The sequence below is a fragment of the Oryctolagus cuniculus genome, chromosome 2, assembly GCF_964237555.1.
Source record: "Oryctolagus cuniculus chromosome 2, mOryCun1.1, whole genome shotgun sequence".
In the NCBI taxonomy this organism is placed as follows: domain Eukaryota; kingdom Metazoa; phylum Chordata; class Mammalia; order Lagomorpha; family Leporidae; genus Oryctolagus; species Oryctolagus cuniculus.
The window spans coordinates 194,445,064-194,462,426 of record NC_091433.1 but is presented as its reverse complement, the minus strand read 5'-3'; the positions used below and the strand labels follow the sequence as shown (position 1 = coordinate 194,462,426).

Here is a 17,363-nt window from a genome sequence, read left to right as displayed (position 1 = left end):
TGGGACAAAAGGACACGCACCCCCTAGACCTGTATGATTGCTAAGAAGTGGGGAGAAAGGCCTGCAAGGAGGGTTGAAAGAAGGGAGGGTTTCCGGGTATTCGTGCAAGATGAACCTGGAAATTTTAAAGACTAGCGAAGGAAAAAGTAAGGAAGCATTGATGGCACCCTTCAGCCTTGAACTCATCCCGAGTGAGCAGGACTGGGGAGGGGCCTCTCTGGAGAAAGACCGGGCTGAGTGTCTCCCCCGCTGGTGGGAGAAGCCATGATCTTCTCCATGGACACATGGCCGGGCAGGCCAGACCTAGAGCAGGCATGGGGTGAGTTCAGGCTTTCACCAGAAGCGGTTTCAGGGAGGGTTGCCATGGCCACCCGGCAACTCAAAAACAGCTGAGAATCAAGAAAGCACCTTGTGCTCGGGACACCCGTGTTGGGTAGAGGCCACGTTTAATGTGCGTTTGCCCCGTGGCCATCTTCCAATCACTGGCCGAAGTATCGGAGCAGAGAAGCATGAGAGCCTGCTCCCCAGTGTCCGCCCCTTGTGCAGAGGAGCTACCACAAGCCTTTGCAGAAACTGCAATCCGGCCGGCGCCGCGGCTCACTAGGCTAATCCTCCGCCTTGCGGCGCCAGCACACCGGGTTCTAGTCCCGGTCGGGGCGCCGGATTCTGTCCCGGTTGCCCCTCTTCCAGGTCAGCTCTCTGCTGTGGCCCGGGAGTGCAGTGGAGGATGGCCCAAGTGCTTGGGCCCTGCACCCCATGGGAGACCAGGAGAAGTATCTGGCTCCTGCCATCGGATCAGCGCGGTGTGCCGGCTGCAGCGCACCGGCCGTGGCGCCCATTGGAGGGTGAACCAACAGCAAAGGAAGAACTTTCTCTCTGTCTCTCCCTCTCACTGTCCACTCTGCCTGTCAAAAAAAAAAAAAAAAAAAAAAAAGAAAAAAAGAAAAAAAAAAAGAAACTGCAATCCACTTCCCACAGAAGAGCAGAGCACATCAGTGGTCAGAACGTCAGGTGCATTACCGAGTTACCGAGACCCAAGGTTTGTCAGCAAACACTTGTTGGATAGTATCCGCGACTTTATTGTCACAGCGTTAGAATGTTTGCATATTTACAGGAATACACACACACACACACACACACACACATACATCTTCTTATTTCATATACTTGATAGGGAACCCTTACAACTACAGTGGGTTCCTCTCTAACACTGTGCAATGCAACATGACTTTGACCAATACAAAAAAGATTAGCATTGGAGTCTGAGACTACTTGCACTTAAATTGTGAGTGCATCCTCACATTGATGTAATGTCTGCCGGTTTCCAATTCTGCCTTCAGAAGCTCAAGACTGGGGGAGCTGTACCACTTCCATTTACCACTTCCATTTACTTTTCCTTTATTCTCTGCCCTCTTAGAAATATTGCTGCTTTAAGTGGTGATCTTGGATTTGCCTTGACCCCTCCTGGGAAGCTACTGCCAGAATGCATCATGGAAGTTTGGTTCTTTTTTCCACTATTTCCTGCCATTCATACATATCAAGTAAGATACTCAGTGCCACCTCGGTCTTCTGCCTTCTTCCAAATACACTACAATTGCTTTATTATTAATAACTGCTTGGAGACAGACAAGAGGGTCCCTCCATTCATTGGCTTGCTCCCCCAAACAGCTGACTGGGTCAGGAGAAGCCATAATCCTGGAACCCAATCTGAGTCTCCCATGTGGATGACGAAGACCCTGTCACCAGGGTAGTCACTGGCCGCTTCACGAGGTGTGCAGCCGCAGGAAGCTAGAATCAGAAGTGGAGCCAGGATTGGACTCCAAGCACTGACATGGGCTGCAGGCATCTTAGGGAGTGTTCCGAGTGCTGTGCCGGACTCCGTTCCCACGACCGCTTTGTGATGCTTTGCACTCACTCCACTGGGGAAGTTTGTGATGCGTTTTAGGTCATTCTGTGTGTTGGTGCCTGGGATACTTCCAGTCCTCTGGGAGCAATGCCTGTTATCCCACAGACCAGCCTGCTTCCTTTTCCTTCTGCTGATTGCAAGGGACGTCTCTGACTTGTCTTTGCGTGGATGGGCCCTGGGTCATCTCAAGGTCCTGGGAGTGAAGGAGGGAGGCAGGAGCATCCGGGGAGGAGATGTGCGGACGTAAGCAGCGTTGGAGCTGCACGATGCACACAGAGACACTTGGTGGGGGTCCCTCAGAGCTGGGGGCTCCTTCACTCATGCCTGGAGTCCATTTGTTGCCTCAAATTCATAAACACAGATTTGGTACTAAGGACATGAATCCTGCTTCATGGTTTGTCATCTTATTTCTGGCTCTTTCCTGACTTCCTTATTCACTGTTAGGCTACTCCAATCTCCCTGAACACTTCTTCACCTAACGCCCAGTCTCTTACTGCCAGCACACACACACACCCAGTCTCTTTGGGGGTATCTTCCTCGTCTTCCCGACCTCCAAGCAGTGCAGCACTCCGGCTCAGTCCTGGGGGTTTTCCTCTCCATCTCCATGATCTCATGCAGTGTCACAGCTTACACCATCACCAACATCGCAGTGGCTGCTGCATGAATACCTCCTAGTTGGAGTCACTGTCATCTCCGCTCTTACATACTCAATCGCCTACTTAACATTAGGTCTATTGTTGGCTAAACCGTGTTCCCCAGGAAGATGCGCTGAATTCCGGTGAATGTGACCCAACTTGGAAGTACGGTCTTTGTGGATATAATCAAGATTCAGGTGAGGACATCCTGAACTAGGTCCAGTAACACCGGTGACCTAAGAGGAGATGAAGAGACATCAACAGTGCCATCAAGGGAGGAGGAAAGGTGAAGGTAGGGGCAGAAAGTTTGAAGTGATGCATCTAAGGGACACCATTGATTCTGGCCACCAAGGACAGCTAGGAGAGGCAAGGAAGGGTTTTCTCCTGTAGCCTTCACAGAAGGCACAGCCTTGCTGGTGCTCAGATTCCAGACTTGCAGCCTTCAGAACTGGGAGATGATAACATTGTGAAATTTGAAGCCATTGGTTTTCATGGCAGCCTGGGGTACAAATACAGTGTCCAAAACCAAGCTCCTGTGCACTTCTCCTGAACCTGCCCTATGTACACACTTCATTTTATTTATGAATGAGAATGGCCCTTCCGTTCTTGGAGGTGCCACCTCCCAGCTCATTGTAAGAACTCTTGCCACCTCTTCTTGTTTTTCACCCTCGTCTCCAGCTACTCAGCAAAGGTATTTCCCAAGAGCTGACTCACAGCCTGCCCCTTGCCCTCACTCAGGTGTTTCTCTGAGTGCTCCTATTCACTGAGGACTGGGAGAGGAGATCACTAAATTCTCCACTCCCCTCCCTCACTGTATGCATCCCTGCCCTGCTTATCACCCTCCCTAGCAACCATCATAAACAAATATTCAGATATTTCCCATTTCATTTTGTTCTTCTTTGCTTCCCTGCACAAGAGCATAATCCCTTGAAAGTAGGGATTTCAGTCTCTCTCTGCCCTGTTCTCACTACTGAAATCTTTGCCCATCATCTCTGTGAGGCAGGTGTGGAGGAGACCAACAGAGGAATGGTAACTACCTTAGGATTTTAGAATTTGACTACAGAGGGCCGGTGCCATGGCTCACTTGGTTAATCCTCTGCCTGTGGTGCCAGCACCCCGGGTTCTAGTCCTGGTTGGGGTGCCGGCTACTAGTCCCAGTTGCTCCTCTTCCAGTCCAGCTCTCTGCTGTGGCCTGGGAGGGCAGCAGAGGATGGCCCAAGTGCTTGGGTCCCTGCACCCACAAGGGAGACTGGGAAGAAGCACCTGGCTCCTGGCTTTGGATCGGCACAGCGCTGGCCTTAGCGACCATTAGGGGAGTGAACCAACACAAGGAAGACCTTTCTCTCTGTCTCTCTCTCACTATCTATAACTCTACCTGTCAAATAAATAAAAAGAATTTGACTACAGACACCATCCAGTCTCTTCTCCTCATTTCATATCTTGCTTGGATCTCTCGGCTCATTGCTGTCATGTTCCATGCTGTTTTTCCCTTTGCCTTATTCTTAGGAGCATCCTTCGTCCATTGTCTGGTTCTTGAGAGAGGAGATGACATCTCGCTGCCTCACTGTAATTCTCAACTGGTAACTTCTAATCAGTGGAGCTCAGCAAGTGCCTAATTAAATATCATTTCTGTTGCTATCGAGTCCTACTTTCTCAAGTTAATACAACAAGTAAAAAGAAATGACGCAGGTAAGTCAAAACTTGGTAATGTTGCCTCCTCCACAAAGCCTGACCCACCTGTCCCAAACCAAAATGCAGGAAGTATAGGGGCAGAGCGAAGATCTACTGAGGCTATGCCTCCAATGAGCTGCAGAATTCACTTTTTCCCACTCCCATGCTCCCCAGTAATGTGGCTGGCTGTCCCCGTGACTCTGAGGAGGAAGCCAAGAATCTCAAAGGCTAAGGAAGGAGGTGAAGTCCTTGGAGTTCCCAGGAGCTGAGGCAGGATGTGAAGCCAAGCCTGTGTGGCACAAAATCCTTTGAATTGTGTCCATCAGCATAACATGAAATTTCAAATGAAGATGCAGAGAGAAATGGCACGCATGTTATTTTGCCCTGTAGTGCCATGCTGACCTTTGTCCTAAGGAATCTCCATGAATTCAGAATAAACCATCTCCTGGGGCCTTGGGGCCTTGCTGTCCTCTTCCCACTGCCCTGATCTTTCACACAGGGCCAAGTCCAGCATCTAGAGGGAGACATGGAGAACTGTGTGCACCTGAATATTTTCAGAATTGCATTATTTTGTAAAGAAAGTCAAATTTATATTATTAAAAACACTACATTTCACTTATGAGCCATAATTTTATTATGTCAGATACAGAAGTAAACAAAATTCATAGTCTCTAACACTCTCAGGAGAATAAGTGACTTTAAGCCAATCAGCGGGAACATCCAAGTCCAGACATTCTGAGACTGGGTTTCTGTTCCGCATGTTTAATCAAACTTAAGCCAACCAGGACTGTGGTAGCCCAATGTTCAGAGCTTCAAGCATCATGAAGTTTGCGCATGATGATAAACTTTACACGTACATTTGATGGCGGCTGAAGGGTGTCCATGTGGCTGGTGAGTGCTACGCCTGGATGTGTCCATGAGTGTGCTTCTGGAGATCAGAGATTGCTACCATAATCTGAGTGAAGAAGTCTGCCCAGTGTGAGTGAGCGTCACCATTGCACTGGGACAGCTGCTTGTCCCTGCCCTCGGATGTCAGAGCTCCCATTTCTTGGTCCTTTGAACGGGGACTGAGTTACACATCTGTCTTTTTCAAGTCTCAGTGCACAGCGAGCATAACACAGGGCTGAGCCTCCATTATGGCATGAGCCAATTCCTGTAATAAGTCTTCTATGTGTCTATCTATTGATCTATCCTTCTACCTACCTACCTGTCTATTTATCATCATCATCAACCTATCACCTGTCTATTATCACCATCATCTATCATCATCATCTATCATCTATCTACCTGTCTATAATCATCTGTCATCTATCATCTCATCATCATCATCTATCATCTGTCTATCACTTGTCTATCTGTAATTATCTATCTATCGATCTATCTATCTATCTATCTATCTGTAATCATCTATCATCTATCTATCTGTAATCATCTATCATCTATCGACCCATCTATAATCATCTATCACTTTTCTGTCATTTTGTTATCTATCTATCTATCTATCTATCTATCATCTATCCTTTGGTTCTATGTATGTGGAGAGACTTGGATAGTACAACGTGGATTAAAAAATTAATTCTGAGAGGAGGATGTGCTCTAAGGAAGGGTGTAAACATAAAAGCTGAGTAGTGGAAATGCAATTTGAATTATTGGCCTAAAAACACATGTTAGCCGAGAAAACCATACACACACAAAAAACAGTTTTATTCATTGTTAAAGATTGATCTTTTATTGGTACATCCAGGTATTTATGGGACTATTCAAAACTGAGTCAACAAGTTGGATTAAATGCGTGTAGTCTGAGAGTACTGGAGAAAAAATAGGTGCTAGTTTGTGTACCAAAGAACAGGAATGGTAGATCCGAGGTAAACTTGTCTGTCGTCCTCTGTTTTGCTCCCCACTGCAACATGGCCTCTGAAGGGGCCAGAGCAAGTCCCTTATCCTTTCTCTTTCCTTTCAACTGGGAGTGACGCTTGACTCAAAATGATCCTTGGTTGAAGGATCTTTCAGAGAATTTGATGTCTCTGCTTTGCTAGAAAGTGTATTCAATGTGGCATAGAAAAAATAAAGCCCGAAAATATTACCTTTGGGCTTTGTCAGCTTCTTTCTGAAACACAAGCATAGTTGGATAGGCTGATACGTGGGTCAGGTACAGTTCTCTGTGTGTCTCTGGGCACATCAGGCTATTTGAAGCAGAATTTCGTTGCTAATTAGTTGTGCAGATAGTTTTCCAAACTGTCCTTTTCGGGAGAAGAGACAGTGATGAGAAGGAAAACAGGGACCATAGGTTTTCCTAGGCTTTTGTTGCGTACTTGGCCATGCGCTGCCAGGTGTTGGATTTGCACAGCTGTGCATCACACATCTACGCGTGAAAGAACTGCCCACCCTTCACCAGTTGTTTCCAAGATACATCTAAGGAAGCTGAACATTAAGATGATTATTGGGCACTTTCCCCAAATCCTCTGCCAACCGAATAAAAAGTGCTTGCAGCCAGGGGCAACTGTGAGAAAGCAAGCACTGGCATGTTGTGCTCTGGTCAACCTTCCTGTTCTGGTCAAGGACTAAATAACAGCACAGATGTCTGGACGTTGTTACTGAGAGCTTGGGAATCCACTGTCTTCTGCTTGCAGTAAATGAGCTCACTCCCATCTCCTTAGGAGCACAGAAGCATTGGCTCACAGCAGAGCTAAGAAGGTGGATTTTCTCTTCTTGGCCTTGGGTGAATGCCTTCCTACAGAAGTGGGACTAAAACATTGACATTGATAACGTCTGGATCCTCTCTTAAATTTTTTAACAATATTTAATATGTATATACTATGATATTAGAAAGCGATAAAATGAACTCCCTGACCCCACAGAGTTAGCGTTCTAGTGGTTGAGACATAAATGCAAAAATAAATATGTCAGATAGTTTTAATTGTCCTAAAATATAGCTTAAAGGATTGAGTAACAGAGCGGTTCCTTTTGAGGGAAAGACGATCAAGGGAGAGCACTGGTGGAATATGGTAGTCTGTGTAGACAGGCATTCGATGAATGTTTTGTAGCAAAAACACAAGTTAATCTAATTTCCCCTAGAATACCTAGCCATTTGGAACCAGAAACGAAGTTGCAAGCAGTGACATGACCTCCAAGTAGGGCTCCTTCCAGCTTGTGTGTAAACTCATTCTGGCTCATCACGCTTTTCTCTAAGACGCTGTGTCTCATTTATTGAGAATTGAGAAAGCAGATAATCAGTTTTATTAAGAGATAAGTATCTGTGGATAACACACAAGAATTAAACGCAAGGATTTTGCAAGAAGTATACATACAGTTCCCGCCAGGTGCGGTGGTGAGAAGAGACCCTCCCTGAGCAGCCAACCACCAGGTGCGGTGGTGAGAAGAGACCCTCCCTGAGCAGCCAACAGGTATTCTTTGCAGAAAAGGTAAACCAATGACAAAATCAGTTAAAAATCAAGAGACCGCCCGAGGTACTTGAAACGAAAAAGGCTTCCGCAGAAGGAGCTGGGCTGTTTCCACATCATGGGGAAGCTAGAGAAATGATTCTCGGCTGAGAAGGACTCCCAGAACACGGCACAGCCACTATGGAGAACATGCGGTACCAGGGGCACCACGGGGCGTGGGGGCTCCAGGCAGCTCTGCTGCTGCTGCTGCAGTCCTGGGGCCAGGGGGCTGCTACCTCTGAGCTGCACCTTCCAGCCACGGGGCCGGTGCCTGGACGCTGGGACGGCGCACGCTGCAGCCGAGAGCTGGGGCTCTCACAGCTTCGCTTGCCAGGGACTTGGCAGAGCAGCAGGCAGAAGACTTGTGCCTGAGTCATGAGCTGGTCCTACCCATCTTATTTGTGCAACTTAAATCCGTGTCCAGAGCGCTGGCTGCAAGGCAGTATGGGAACAAGGCTTTGATCTTCCTAACTTTTAAACTGCTGGAATATACAGCACCAGGCGGTTGGAATGAGTACCAAGCGGCAGCATAATGCTCACACACACATTTGCCATCTGGTCAACTCCGTGGCTGACACTTCTCACTGCCCACGTTCAAGCGGCTGCACAGTCACGCCCTCCCTAACTGCATAAGCACAGATCCCAGCTCACCCTTCCTCGCCCCTTCCTCGGAGGGGAGACTGCCGGCTCACCAATGCCTGCACCCATCCCGGTGCCGCGGGTGTTACAGCACTACCTCAGTGTCTTGTGCAACACGAAGGCAGTCATTTTTTACCATCGCAGCATGTCTCAGGGGAAACAGGAGGGAAGAGAATTCATTTAATAATTGCAAGCACACACTCAAGGAAAACAAAGAGGGAGTTGTGGGTCCTACTGCATCTACTCCCAGAGCCACACTTGCTGCTTGTAACCTTCTGCCTTCGTTACCCATTCAATGCCCCAGTTTGTCGTGGTTTTCTACCTGTTCAGTGAGGCAAATCTTCCTTCCTCACACACTGAGCAGTAGGTGGTTCTGCTTATGACCGGCAGCTCACATCATGCACTGACTTCCATAGCTGTCTATGTTCTGGAGGGAGCCCAGAGAATCTCCTGGATTTCGAAGCACCCGTCCCTGCTGCATTCTGTGGCAGCACCATCCCTTCCCCTTCGGAATCGGTGTCACCATCATGGCCTGCTGGCCCCGTCCAGAAGAAGGCTGCCTCACAGTTCAACGGCACACAGTCAGTCTGTGGGGCATTCCCATGCTGGGTAATGGAGTTCTAGCCTGCAGGGCTCAGAGCCCGGAAAACACAGCAGGCCTCACAAGTGGGTGACTCCCTCATTGAATCAATACACACACAAGTCCTGTCTTTATCCCGGGTCCCAGGCCATGGACAGTACGGTACTGTACATAGACCCCTAGTTGAAATCACTGGAGTTCATTTTGTAGGAATCATCTCCTTCCTCCTCAGCTGCTGCAACACTGAGACAGGGATACGCCTTTCCACCATTCTCTCCAGGTGGCTACTTCTGGGGCTGTTGAGTTGACAGTCGTAGCTCCAACCCGTCAATCACAAGGCTGCACCCCCGTACCGCCCACAGCCGCCTCTCTAAAATGCGCGTCAGTGTCCGCGCCTGAAGCCATCCCGCAGAGCACTCCCGGAGCTCAGGCTGTGCTTGCCATCAGCCACAGCTGGAGTAGGTGGAGGCTGGGTTCCAGGTGCCCCCAACAGCCCACCTTGCCCAAGAGCATCTGATTAGCAGAAGTAAATTCACAGGCACATCTTAGCTGCAAGGAAGCCTTGGAAATGAAGTCTTCGACGGTTTTGCCTTTCACTATACAAAAGTATATCATACGAAGGTTGAGAGGGCGATCACTCCCCTCACCACAAAATCCCGAAGAATTTAAATAAGTGAATGATTGTCACAATGTGATAAACGCAGGTTATTAACCCCATCAGTTGGATGTACGCTCTGTTGCATATTCAGAATGGTTTTTGAATTCTACTGCCTTCTTTCTGGATTTGGCTTTCTCACCCCTGTTTTATGGAGGAAGACACATACCCCGAAAGCTGAGTTAGTTTACCCAAGAGCACATAGTCAGGATTTGAAGCAGGTCTGCCTACCCCTGAGAATACTTTACCTTTGCCACGTTGCTTTCAGCATCTATCCGAGGCATGGACAAGTTCCCGGTTTTCCTGGTCAGTGATGAGGAAGAACATGGCAGCCTCTTCCGTCCCACATTTAATCGTGTGTGTTGTACACTGCACAAATCTCAGGGCATCAGCCTTTCAATGTAATTAAATACCGCACAGCCCTGAGCATTGTGCAACCTAAAACCTTATTCTTTGTAACTGATATGGTTCTGTGGCACTTATTTTAGTTACCAGGCCCTTACATTTAAAGGAGCAGGGCTTTTTTTTTTGACAGGCAGAGTGGACAGTGAGAGAGAGAGACAGAGCGAAAGGTCTTCCTTTGCTGTTGGTTCACCCTCCAATGGCTGCTGCGGCCGGCGCACCGCGCTGATCCGATGTCAGGAGCCAGGTGCTTTTCCTGGTCTCCCATGAGGTGCAGGGCCCAAGCACTTGGGCCATCCTCCACTGCACTCCCGGGCCACAGCAGAGAGCTGGCCTGGAAGAGGGGCAACCGGGACAGAATCCGGCACCCCGACCGGGACTAGAACCCGGTGTGCCGGCGCTGCAAGGCGGAGGATTAGCCTAGTGAGCCGTGGTGCCGGCTGAACCTGACTTTAAAATAGAGCATGCTGCTTCTTAGACTGAAGTCAGACACGGATTGCCAAGTATTGGGATTAGACGACATCATACAGATTGTAGGAAACCAAGTGCACCATTGCTCTTGGCCTCTGATCGCACAGCGTTTGTTAGACCCGTTTTGTGGGGATCAAAGCTAATGCGCGTTCTTCCACGCGTGCGCAGGCTCCTCAGAAAAATCCGGAATGTGCACAGTGGGAGCAGAGGCTCATGCCTCCCATCTTCTCTGGCTGACCGGAAATGGAGATGAAAGCACAGCGCCGTCCGGGCCGTCCCAGGACAGAACAGGTCGCGAGTCTCTTCATCCCGGCCGCAAGTGGCTCCCTTCTTCCTGCACAAGCTCCCTTCTCTTCGGGGACTTCCTTTGCTTAAGAGAATGTCATTAAAACACAAGATGGTAGATAAGAAAAAATCACCTTGGAGGGGACACTGTGGCATCCAAAGAGCGTGAATTTGGGGGGTGGCCATGGTGTGGGAGGTTAATCTCTGCCGGCACAACCGGCATCCCGCATGGGCGCTGGTTCTTGTCCCTCTGCTCCCTGCTATGGCCTAGGAAAGCAGCGGAGGAGGCCCAAGTCCTTGGGGCCCCGCACCCACGTGGGAGACCTGGAGGAAGCTCCTGGATCCTGACTTTGGATCGGCCCAGCTCCAGCTGTTGTAGCTCTTTGGGGAGTGAACCAGTGGATGGAAGACCTCTCTCTCTGCCTCTCCTTCTCTGTCGGTAATTCTGCCTCTCAAATAAATAAATCTTTTTATTAAAAAAGGCATGAATTTTGAGGGTGACACTGCTCTGGAATTGAATTTCTCTTCTGCCCTTGAGGCTTCTCTGGGTCTCAGCTTCCTTACCTGTGAAATGGAGACAACAATATCTACCTTGCCAGGTAGGAAGACAGCTGTGTGAAACACACAGTGCAGTGCAGCTGGTGCCCAGCAGGTGTTCTCCCCCGCCCCCCGCCCTGTAAGGGGAGCTGGCTCCGGCCACATGGGACACACGTCCTGTGCAAGACCGTGTGAAATGGGCACCAGCTTTGACAGAGGCTTTGTTCCAGCTCTCAGCTGTGAGCAGCCATCTGCTGAGAGGCCCCTGCTATCACACTCTCAATACGTGTGCCGGTGGCTGGATCTGGATGAGAACAGCCACAAACTTCAGGACTTCCCTTTCCCTCCAGGTGTGTTTGGCCTCGATGTGGGCTCGGTGTTATCCCACATTTAGAACAATACCAGTGAAGAGGGCAGGTATGGAAGAATTTGCCAGTCACTTAGGGATCCGAGGAGCAGCCTGGATAGTGGGTGTTTACGTTTGCAACTCATGGGGACTTTGTAGTGCAGAGGAAGAACAAGAAGAGGTGTCCACCCACTCACCGTTTCGCTGTTTGCACCAGAAATTAGGCATTTGTCTTATTTCCCCCTTGGATCCCTACTGCCTTGTGGTCAATCCTGTAGTCTCCAGGTTCAGCGGGCTGTGGGGCCAGGTCTCTGGGAGGCTGCCTTTAACAAGTGTTCTGCCAGGGAGGTTTCAGTGTCCACGCTGAGAAATGCAGAGTGTGGTCAGCTCTGGGACTGCTTTTGGGAAGCTTATGATGAACACACCTGTGTCGTGAGAACAGCACCTGCCGTTACTGCTGCTGACACCTCTTCAAACAGCGGTCGAGTTCCCCTGAATTTCCTGCAAAGACTGAAGTTCTCACAGCTATCTATTTTCGGAACAGGCACGTGCTCCTTTTTAAACTGTGTCCGCTTTCACTTTCTTTCCTCTTGCTTTTGTTTGGCTCTCCTCCGCCCTCTGCGACTGGCAGCTCCCCCGGGGAGTGTGCACGCTGGCGTTGTCCTGACACACGCGATGGCCCGCGGGCTGCCTGGGAGCTGACCTCACAGCCCTCTCTCTTCTCTGCACACAGGTTACCGTAGTAGTGCTCTTCTAGGCGTCTTCCAGCTGGAAATGATTGCTCCGTCTTTAAAGGTCATAAATAGACCTGTGTTTCCTACTGGCAGTCTCCTACACAGGGCCGGGGCCAGTCTGGGCTGGGCGTGTTTCCAGGGGAGTCTTTCGCCCTTGAGGGAGAGGGGCCAAGCACGGGTCCAGCCCTGGCTGGCCCTGTTTTGGAGGCAGCGTGCTGCATTTCTCTGCACCCCTTCTCTATACAGACTCACCTACAAAGTGCCCGCACCTTCCGCTTTGCCTCTGCTTTGCCCCGCAATCCCTCCCTCTCTCTCTCTGGGAAATTTCCTGCTCTCTGGGCAGTTGCTGAACAGTGTGTAGCTTCTGCTCATCTGCACGCACGTGCGGCATCCCCCGTGGTGTGGAGCAGAGTCCCTCCAGGGCCCGGGTCTGTCTGAGCCCCGCTGCAGCACACCGCTGACTTCTAAAGCCGAGTGCGAGCTCGCTGCCTCGGGCAGTGTGCAGCCCCCAGCCTTGCCGGCGTTTGCTCAGCGCTCACAGATAACTCATGATTTTACCACCTCGTCACATAGACGTGCTCCTGCTTTTCTCTCCTCATTGTTGACTAACTTGAAAAATACCCTCCGATAACCTTCATTCCAAAACACTGCTTACAGACGCAGACGGTATCATACAGGAATGATACGAATGGAGGCAGGTGAGTACCAGTGTGCACTTTGTTGCCCTATCAGTGAACCTGGCCTGGGGGTAGCGCATCCGTTAGCTGCACACATACCTGGTGGCCAGATCTCGGCATCTAATCCCATTTCCCAATAAAAGACTCCACGGAAAAATATCTAGTTCTAGAATAGGGCAAGAAAGAGAAGATGCGCTGACTTGTAGTGACAGAAACTAAGAGTGAAACGAAGCGGAGTAGCACCCACCCCCTGATGGGGTGTGTCACAGGGACATGGGTGCTGCAGGACAGACTTCACGGTGGCAGAGGACAGAAAACTGTGGACAAGATCATGGAGAAAGTAGCCAGGGATGCCTAATAAATACCCGTGAATCCCAAAGAACACCAATGAAATAATTGCACGAGTAAATACATGGGAAAAAGACAAATGTTCCCTGCAGAATAATTCCAAGCAGTTTGTGTGAACACTCTGCCCTCCAGGTGGTGGGCTCAGCTCCCACTACTTGGACGTGGGGCACTGAGGGACTTCCTCCCAAAGGAGATGGTTTGGAACAGCAGGGAAAAGTTAGTCACGTCCAGGTGCATGGACCCTGGCAAATGTGGCCTCAGCCAGGTGGTCAAGGCCAACATCAAGTAATATCAAGTGTCAGTCATGGTGACAGCACCTGCCCGTCAGAGGAGGGAATGGAAATGACGCTTTACTGCTGGGCTGCTGCTCCCACGAGCTCACAATCTCAGTCTCATCACAAAGACATCTGATCAGAAATATTTCAATTGAGGGACGTCCTGCAAAGTGCTTGACCAATGCTCCCTACAAGTGTTCATGTCACCAAAGACAAGAACGTCTGAGGGATTGGCACAGCCACCAGGAGCCTAATGAGATACTGAAGTCATACCATGTGGTATTCTATAGAGGACACTGAACCAGGAAAAGACGCTAGGCAAAAATGAAGTAAAAACTAAAAGCCAATGGACTTCAGTTAACTATAATGTATCAACAGTGGCTCATTGCAATTCACTAATTTTAAGAAATACACCATACAGTTCTGCACGCATTTCATTTTTTTTGCACCAAAATAGATTTATCTCTTAATCCCATTTTCCACAAACATTTTCAAGTGCCCTCATGAAAATGTAAGATGTTAATAACAGGGGAAGCCGGGAGTATGGTATATGGGGACTCCCTGTATGATTTCACAGTTTTCCTGTAGATGTAACACAGAACTAAAATGAAACTTTTAATAAAACACATTCCTCGAGTCCATAATGAGCAGCAGGCAGGCCCCACTGTCAGCACTGTGGATTCAACAGTGAATGGGGGCGGGGGGCATGTCTAGCATATTTTCTAGTGAGATGATTCCCTGGGTTTTCTTTATTTTGCCATTAAATTTGTATGTCTGCTCAAATTAAATTTGCATGAATATTATTTTCGGACCCTTCCTTTCTCTCTGCCATTCAGAAACGTACCCAGATATCAGACTCGACTGGACGTGACCATCAAAGTAGAATGAAAATCATCTCTGAGGATACCCCTACGGCGGACACTCTGTGAAATGAAGCCATGATGATTGCACACAGCATTCAACTGGAGGAAGCTTTCTCAAACTCAGTCCACGAGGGTGCTCCAAAGCTCACATCAAAAGCAGGTGGAATAGTCCAAAGCCACTTGGCATGGAAAGCCAATGCTACTTCTTTCAAAGATTCTGTGTCCATTGTGAATGACAGTAACGGCGCTCACAAGGCCATAAAATCATTGCTGTCAGAGAAGAACCGGAGTGAAGTGGCTGGGTGCACAGACTCTGGGTGTGAGCCAGGTGAGCTCAGATCTCTGTGCAGGGGTTGTATTTGGCTTATCTCGAGTTAGTCCCTCACTTGTGAGATGAGAATAATGACTGTCTCTGTCTCATAGCTCATTGAAATAATCAATTCTTCCATTAAATCAAGGCCTATAAAATGCACCTAACAAATACCAGCCACAGTGATCAAGAGATGGCCAAACCAGTTCAGATTATTGACAACCAGGCATATTTCAATGAACTGGAAAGATCAAGCAAAGTCACAGAAAAATTCAGTAATGGACAATTTTATAAAGTCTCGTGTCTGTGATTGACGTACTATGCTCATTCCTCACACTCAAATCTCCATCTTCCCCTGACATCCATATATCAGCTATCATATTAAAACGTATAGAAAAAAAAAACATATAGAAAGAAAGGAGGGAGGAAATGAGGGAGGGAGGGAGTGGGTAGGGTGGAAGATGAGGGAGTGAGGAACCAGCAGGAGCACACTGGGACACACCTGACCAGGTTGCCCTGTGAGTTTTATGAGCGGCCTTGGAGATGAGTTGGATGCTGCAATGTTGCAATTTATGGGACACTTTAATCGCAAAATAAACTTTGTCTAACTGTATTATTACCTCATTTCTACTGAAAGTGACCACGATTTCTTTTTAAAACTTGATGAGGGGCTTCTGTCTTCTCGCTTCTCTGGGAGAAGCTTTCCACAACTCACAGAGGGGTGGTTTGCAGGCGTCCTGGCTGTGCTCTCCACTCTCCCTATGTGGCCCATGCCCCTGACACTGACCGCACAGCTTCCATTTGCGGACACCCAGGACCCTTTGTACAGGGCTTTTTCTGGCTGCCTGAGCCACAGTCAGGAAGGCTCAAGTGCAGGTTATTCCATGACCCCTCAACCAGTGCTCAACCAAATGCTGATGGAGTTGACAGACAGAGACCCCCAGATCCCTCACCCCTCTAAGAATACAGCTGAGGTGTGACCCCTTCTGTCTCAGGGTGCCCCTGGGGGAGGGAGCGCCTTTGTCCTGGTGGGAGCCTGCCCTAGAACACGCCCTTTCTTGGCCCCCTTTCTTATCTCACATGCCTACATTTTTGTGATACTTCCTGGGATTTGCTTTTAAGATGCTGCCACTTCTTTGTCCCTGAGTTTGCTTCCGGGGGAACACAACCTGAGACAATTTTGGGCTTTGTTTTGCCTGGTTGTTAAAGTCCTTGAAAAAGTTGCCTTCCCAAATGGCAGCATCAAGGGTGCTAGCAGAAGTGTGGATTTGTCATCAGAGAGTATTTCATGGTGATGGCAGAGTTAGCATTAACACACAACTTCCATGCAAGGGGGTGTGAGGAAGGGACCAACAGGAACCATGCCCATCAAAGCTGCTCTCTTTTTTTTTTATGAAGATTTTGTATTTATTTTCCTTGAAAGAGTTACACAGAAAGAGAAGGAGTGATGTTGCAGTTGATTTCTCAACAATGTTGCAGTGGATCCCTTTCTGAGGGAGGAGCATGGTGGGGGCAAGAGGTGTGAAGTCACCGCACAGACCCTGGGAGTCGGGTGAAAGCAGGCTTGAGGCGAGCAGACCCATCCCATCCCAGACCTCAGCCCCTATGGTTAGGTGGAAAGACCTCTTGACAGGAGAATGGAAAGGACCACACCCTCTGCTAACCAAAGGTCGAGGATATGTTTGTGTCTTTCCAGAGAATGCGGAACAGCCCATTTGGGTACCAGCCAGAAACATCAAACCTGCAACTGACAGCCAACCAGAACCAGCTGAACAAGACTGAGAATCCGCCTTGTTAGCAGATGCACCTGCCCTGCCATCCTACCCTGAGAAACTGCCCGGCTAGCTCAGTCGGTAGAGCATGGGACTCTTAATCCCAGGGTTGTGGGTTTGTGCCCCACGTTGGGCACCAGAGAGGCAGAGAGAGAGAGAGAGAGAGAGAGAGAGAGAGAGGCCTTCCATCCAATGGTTCACTCCCCAGATGGCCACAACGGCCGGAGCTGTGCCAATTTGAAGCCAGGAGCCTGGAGCTTCCTCTGGGTCTCCCATGTAGGAGCAGGGGCCCAAGCACTTGGGTCATCTTCTACTGCTATCCCAGGCCATAGCAGAGAGCTGGACCAGAAGAGGAGCAGCCAGGACTCAAACCGGTGCCCACATGGGATGCTGGCGCTTCAGGCCAGGGTGTTAATGCACTGCGCCACAGCGCCTGGCCCCTGCTCTCTCTTCTAAAAATTCATTTTTGATGGGCAAAACTTGTATGTATCCATCAAGTGCAGCACGTTGATTTGAAATAGGCACATGTTGTGGGATGGCAATATCTAGTCAATTTGCATATGCATTGCCTCATATACTTTTTGCTTTTTGTGGTGGGAACAGTTGAAAACTATTCTCTTGGCAATTTTCAAGTATACAGCACACTGTACACCGGGTCTCCTGCACAACTCTTCCTAACTGGAACTGTACATCCTTTGACTCCTCTGATGGACAGCTTCCCAAACCTCAGCCCGCGGCCTCTGCTTCTCTGGGTTCAACTGTTCTAGATTCTATGTGTAAACGAGACCCTGGGGTACTGTCTCTGTGCCTGTCTTGT

General features: G+C 49.1%; 1 non-coding gene across 1 annotated transcript; it reads left to right on the top strand.

Moving 5' to 3' along the window:
* Positions 1–16,609: 16,609 nt before the first annotated feature.
* Positions 16,610–16,682, top strand: TRNAK-CUU (transfer RNA lysine (anticodon CUU)). The gene has a single exon. It is a non-coding gene; the product is annotated as a tRNA-Lys (tRNA).
* Positions 16,683–17,363: the final 681 nt, after the last annotated feature.